A 6,554-nucleotide genomic window follows, 5' to 3' on the forward strand; every position below is an offset into this window, starting at 1 on the left:
ACAAATCAGCTTTCTAGAGCAAAGCTGTTGCCATTAGGAAGGGCTGGCTTTGCTCTTCCCCCATCTCTGTGCCCAGGTCCTACACGAAAAAGGGTCCACCCTTGGTTTACTGGTCTCCAATGGCTGCCTTGAAATTCTTAATAATGGTACCGTTGAACTTATGTTTTGGTAGTGAAGTCTGATGGGCCATTGGACACATGGTGAGTTCGTAGTCTCAGCTCATGCTTGGTCTCACCCCCCGCCCCCCGCCGCCTTGGACGCTGGGCACCATTGATGCCCTTCGTGTGGGGTGGCAGCTGGGTCACATTGTTGGAAAGTCCCACGTTGCACTGACGCCCTCCTGGTGTGTAAGCAGACAGAGAAGGGGCCAGGCAGAGTGGAATTTGCTCCTGCGCCAGGCTGGCAGGGCCCTGCTTTGCCCAGGGTGGGGGAGGGGGCGACTAGCTGGACTAGGGGTGGTAAGCATCTAGGTCAGCCTTGATCAGGTACCTAGCATGTCCAGGGGCAGAGGTTTAAAGACCTTTGGGCATTGCCAGTGAGCTATGGGTTGAGATAGCAGGTCCTTGGGAAGGAGAGATTCAGGGCTGGACTTCCCAGAGCCCACCCCAGGATGGAGTGCAGGGCGGGTAGCAGAGAGCGATCCTGGCAACCTTCAGGCCCAAGTGCATGTGTGCCCAGAGTCACAAGGGGCAGAGTGGCATCGGGCACCTGCAGGGAGCCTCACTGGCCCTGACAGTAACCCAGGGAATGCTTCTTGGGCTGTGTGCCTGGGGGGGACCTCTCTTCTCCTTGCCACCCTCCCTCGTCTGGCTTGAGTTTGCTTCTCCTGGCTAGTTCGAGGTACCCTCTCAAAATGTGCTTGAGATGCCAATTGTGTAGTGCGGTGACTCCCACATGAACTAAATGCGCTTACATTTGCATTTAGATCTGTGCGTTTGCACCGTATAAAGCAGAAAGGTTGAAGCTCCTGCTGATAATTTCAAATTTTATTTATTTTTTTACTCAGGACGACATTTAAATGGCAAATACCAAAGTGACCAGTGGAGAGACAGAGAAGGTGGAAGAAAAGAAAAAGCTTTGTATTTTAATGCCTTCAGTGATGCCTTCTTGCTTTTTAAACACGTGGGCCCTGCATTTTTATTTTGCTCTGGCCCCTGCAAATTCTGTGGCCAGCCCCGTCTGTAGCTCACTGTCACCTAACAAGGCATCAAGCAAGTGTCGCAGGTTGAATTCAAGGCTGTCATCAGCCTTTCTAGGTTTCCCTGGAAATCAGTGTCCCCTGCAAACCAGCTCTGGGTGCGGCTGGCCCAGAGCAACCCTTGCCTCTGGCATGTCAACAAACACTGCTGATGTCCAGGGCCCCTTCTCTGAATTCCAGCTCCTCCTAGGCAGAGACAGACAGACAGACAGCTCTCACGGAACTTGCTGCCTCAGTCTCCCGGGGGAGAACATAACGGTCTTTTCTTCTATCTGGCCTGACGCCTGGTATATCATTGGTCGTCAGGGAGTCATGAATGAACTGAATTCAGAAATACTATGCAAACACAATTACATAATTTTTTCCTGGAAATTAGGGGGAAAAAACCCCAAAAAAGCACAAAGAAGAAAGTAACAATCACCCTTATTTCCACCACCCAGCATCAACCACTGGTAGCATCTTGGCATGTTGGTTTCCAGTTTATTTTTCAAATGTCTCTCTTGTTTCTGTAAAATTTCTTTTCTGTGCTCATTAAGAAACATTAAAAATAATGTATGAAAGTACAAATTCCAGCATCCAGATGTTTCCATCATTAACTTTAGGTGAACATAATCCCAGACATCTTTCTATACGCATGTGCGTGTGTGGGCGCGCACACACGCGCGCACACACACACACACACACACACACACTTCTGTCTAAATTTAATTGTACTTGGAACAAAACTGAAGGAAAGACCGAAGGGATGGTTGAAATTTAAATTATTTTCTTCTGTAAGACAGAGTAATTTCCTAAAATATTCTTCTAAGGTTTAGAAAAAACGGTTACGGAAGACATTGGGAAGTTAGGATATCCTATGTTGCCAGCACTGCTTACTATGTTTACTTTTAAAAAATCCTTATTGGGGCGCCTGGGTGGCTCAGTCGGTTGGGTGTCCGACTTCAGCTCAGGTCATGATCTCACAGTCCATGAGTTCGAGCCCCGCATCGGGCTCTGTGCTGACAGCTCAGAGCCTGGAGCCTTCTTCAGATTCTGTGTCTTCCTCTCTCTTTGCCCCTCCCCTGCTCATACTCTGTCTCTCTCTCTGTCTCAAAAATAAATAAAAAAACATTAAAAAAAAAAAAGAAAAAAAAAACAAAAAAAGAAAAAAAATCAAAAATCCTTATTTATTTTTGAGAGAGACAGAGCGTGAGCAGGCAAGGGCAGAGAGAGAAGACACAGAATCCAAAGCAGGCTCCAGGCTCTGAGCTGTCAGCACAGAGCGTGACGTGGGGCTTGAACTCACAAACCGTGAGATCATGACCTGTGCTGAAGTCAGATGCTTAACTGAGTCACCCAGGCGCCCCCAGCACCGTTTACTATTAAACCGTATTTATTGATCTGTGCTTTCAAAGATGAGAATGTGGCTACTCTCCTCTTTCCTCCCATCTGCCTCCCCTATTTCCTTATTCCTATTGTTATTACTTTTTCGCTTTATTGTTTTTTGTGTCTAGATTTATATAATGATCACATTTTTTTCTACCTACAATTTCCAAACATGTCTGGGATTAATTCTACATTTAGATCAATACTCATCAACAGTCCTTTTGAGCGTGAGTTCTCTACGTCTGGGGTCTTTAGTCTGATTTATTTCTTAACTTGTTATTTGCTGGATTTTTCTTTTAAATTTTTTTTTTTTCAACGTTTATTTATTTTTGGGACAGAGAGAGACAGAGCATGAACGGGGGAGGGGCAGAGAGAGAGGGAGACACAGAATCGGAAACAGGCTCCAGGGTCTGAGCCATCAGCCCAGAGCCTGATGCGGGGCTCGAACTCACGGACCGCGAGATCGTGACCTGGCTGAAGTCGGACGCTTAACCGACTGCGCCACCCAGGCGCCCCAGGATTTTTCTAATCCAGTAGTCCCTCCCTCCCCCAAAGAGAGCTCACTGGGTCTTGAATTCCCTTTGCTCTTTTATATTTGAGAAGGCCTGCCTATTGATTACCTTGAGTGACATCTAAGCTGGACGAAAATACCCTCCTGGGGACAGTGTCCTCCATTTAGAATATTTCTCTCAGAACCATCATATTCTGGAATTTAGCACTAGAACGTCTGAGGCCAGCTTGATTTGGCTTGACCTTCTTTTATTTACTTTTTCTTCCTGGATTCCTAAAAGAATTCTTCTTTTTTTAAAAAAAAAAATTGAAATCACTAAAGGTATCTTGGGGCTCAGCATTCCCGTAGGAATATTTGGAAAATGACAATTTCCTGAAAAAATGTTCTTTTGACCTACAGGCCATTTTTTTTCTTCATTTCAAGAAAAGTTCTTTTATCTTACTTTTATTTGCATCTTCTGTCGCATTTGCTGGTTTCTGTGTGGCAGGGATCCCAATTATCCTAATTTTGACTGTGCTTTTTTTTAATTTCCACATGGAGATTCTTCCTAATTGACTTGATCTTTTTTTTCCCTTTTCATTTGCATTCATTGGGCTTAAATCAAACCTTTCCTCTATTAAAAATGTCTTTATTTTCAAAAGTATCCTGTTCTTCCTTCTTATTTCTTCTGCAATTATGTGTCCAGGGTGCTCAAATTATCTGCTTAAGTTCGCAACTCCGTCTCCATCACATTTTAAAATATTCTAACCTTTGAGTTCATTTTACTGAATTCGTATTTTTACCAAGTCGTAGGATATAAGGCTATTGGAAACGATTTTCTACTAATCTAGGAGTAATATTATTTTTTTAGTAAGACTCCTTGCAGACTATGTTTTTGTTTTTGTTTTTCCCTTCCTTTTTATCCGGCCACCACACCCCACTTCTGTTCACCTTGCTGGTACTTAGATGGCTTTGTCAGCGGTTACTGCGATAGAGTGGACTGAAATTTTAACCTCCTTGCCTTCCACACCAGATTCGAGTTTGTTCTGTAAAGACGGGGCAGTTTCTAGAGCCCCAAGGCCTGACGCTGGGATGGTGAAGGTGAGGTGGGGCCTCCCTCTGGTGGGGGTGGGGGGATGGGGAGGCGAGGCAGGGCCAACCACAGGGTCCTCGGAATGGTTTTTCTTCTGGCACTGCCTTTCTCCGCGACCCCCTCCCCTAGCTGACAATCCCCATCTCACTGCCTCTGACCACTGCCCCTTGCTCAGAAGGCCCTGTTTGCTTCTTTCCTGTGTATTAGGGAGCCTTTTTAAGATTGTTGTCGACTTACCAGGAAAGTTTCTGGTGGATGGGTACATTCAAATTAAAAAAAAATTTTTTTTGAAACCCTCAGCATTAGAACAAGAATGATGCTTAAGCGTCTCTCTCCTATGTACCCTGGCTTATGGGGGAAACTAAGTGCCCTTGTTTTTCTGCTGGCTCCAGAGACAATGTTCAGTGGCTCTCAACTGCTCCCTTCTACATTTCTCTCTCTTTTTTCTCTTCTTTGGACTTCTCATTACTGTCACTAAAGCCCACCTGCTCTCCCAGGGAACTACTGTTCTCTTATTCTTCCCAGATCGCGTGCCATTTAGAACATGCAGACAGACAAGACAGCCAGCCCTCAAGGAACTTGCTGCCTCCAGTCCCCTGGTGGAGAACCTAACGGTCTTTTCTTCTATCTGGCCTGACGCCTGGCATATCATTGGTCGTCAGGGAGTCATGAATGTCTCCGAGGTTTCATTCTCGTTAGGAATGAAGAGTCCTCAGGGAAAGTACTGTCAGGCTCTGCTTTCGTGCAGATTACCTTTTACAGATTATAAAATGTGCATTTCTTTCTGACATCCAAACCCCTCCGAAATCAGAATGCATGTTTTTTTTTTTTTTCTTACTTGGTTACATAAAAGCGCATCCTATACTCAGTGGCATTTAGTTTTAGTAAAATAGGATGACTGGTAGCCAAGAATATATATGCCGCTGGTTCTTTAATAGGTCGAGGGTTTATCAATATAATGGGAAAATGAGTTCACCAAGGCTCTGTGTGCAAGTAGGAGGGATGAGGTAAATTTCACTTCTAGGGGCATCTGGGTGGCTCAGTTGGTTAAGCCCAACTTGGGCTCAGGTCATGATCTCACGGTTGGTGAGTTCGGGCCTCGCGTGGGGCTCTCTGCTGACGGCTCAGAGCCTGAAGCCTGCTTTGGATTCTGTGTCTCCCTCTCTCTCTCCCCCTCCCCCACTTGTGCCCGCGTGCGCTCTCTCTCTAAAAACGAACAATTAAAAAAAAAAAGTTTCACTTCTAAGACTACTTCTGGGGCTGTGCTTCTCCTAAAATGTTTTTAGACAAAGCACCAGGAACCCAATTTCGGGCACATTTTAACTTTTTAAAAATAAATACAGGAGGAATTTGAGAGGAAATACAGCTAAGACCAAAAGGGCCGTGCAGATTTTTGATACTTTAAAATGGAAAACCAGCTTGTGCACTACAGGACTTAAAAAGTTCAAGCCATTTCCTGGAACAAACGGGTCTAACTTTATCAACGTGCGCATATTACTAGGAAATTTTAAAAGATGTTTTCTTCAGAGCCCATCTTGGTGTGGCTTCCCCTTCTGAACCCCTTTGCTCCCCAAACCCGAACAGTTCGGGGCGGGGGAGGGTGCTTAGAAACCTCGCCAAGGGGTGGGGCAGGGGGTGGCCTGAGGGTGTTAGTCCCCGGGGGACAGTCAGTAGGACGCCTCCAGGGCTCCCGGAGTCTGCACCTCCCGGCGGGCTCGTCTGGCTCCGATCAGAGCCCTCTGGCGCGTTATACTAGCTTCTAAGACCTCTTCCCAAACAAAAGCAAGGACATCAAACAAATACTAAAAGAAAAAAAAAATGAGGCGGGGTGTCTAGAGTCTTTCAACAACGCCGCCGCTCACCTCCTAAGCGTGTTGAGGAATCGAACTCCTAACTGCACAGAACCGGCTGATCTCTCCAGGTTGAACTCCAGTACCGATTCGCCCCGGGTTCCCCTAATTCCCCGGCCCCTCCCCACGCCCCGCAGCGAGCCCGCTCCTCTGTCTCCCCGCCCTCTCCTCCTCCCAGCTTCCAAGCGGTGAGTCTGGAAGGGCGCCGGACACGCCACCCCCGTCGCCCCTCGGTGACCCTCTCCCGCTAGGCCACAAAAGCTGGTTAATTCCAGGGGTTCTCTTGGCGGGGTGGGGGATGGAACTCGAGGCCCGAGAGGGTAGCCCAGTTTCGCAAGGCCGGTGGATCTTGAGGCGTGTGACCCTCACACTTCACCACGGCTCACATCTTGCAGCCGCGAGTGCCCGGGTGTCCCCGGCGCCGCTGGTGGGAAAGTGGGGCGCAGGGCCGGGTGCAAAGAAAGAAGGCTCCCGGGGGCGGCGAGGAACAGACGCCGCGGGGCACAGCGGCCGGGGCCTGGCACGCCCTGCGCGGCGGCGGGGGGCTGCGGGGGGGGG

The 6,554-nt window shown here is 47.7% G+C and overlaps 1 protein-coding gene across 1 annotated transcript in view; it reads right to left on the bottom strand.

Annotated features, from left to right (window-relative positions):
• IFNAR2 (interferon alpha and beta receptor subunit 2) overlaps positions 1-6,554 on the bottom strand; it is a 31,827-nt gene that overhangs the window by 23,542 nt on the left and 1,731 nt on the right. The window lies entirely within an intron of this gene.

Source organism: Herpailurus yagouaroundi, unplaced genomic scaffold, assembly GCF_014898765.1.
Source record: "Herpailurus yagouaroundi ecotype Mexico unplaced genomic scaffold, PumYag 162, whole genome shotgun sequence".
Lineage (NCBI taxonomy): Eukaryota > Metazoa > Chordata > Mammalia > Carnivora > Felidae > Herpailurus > Herpailurus yagouaroundi.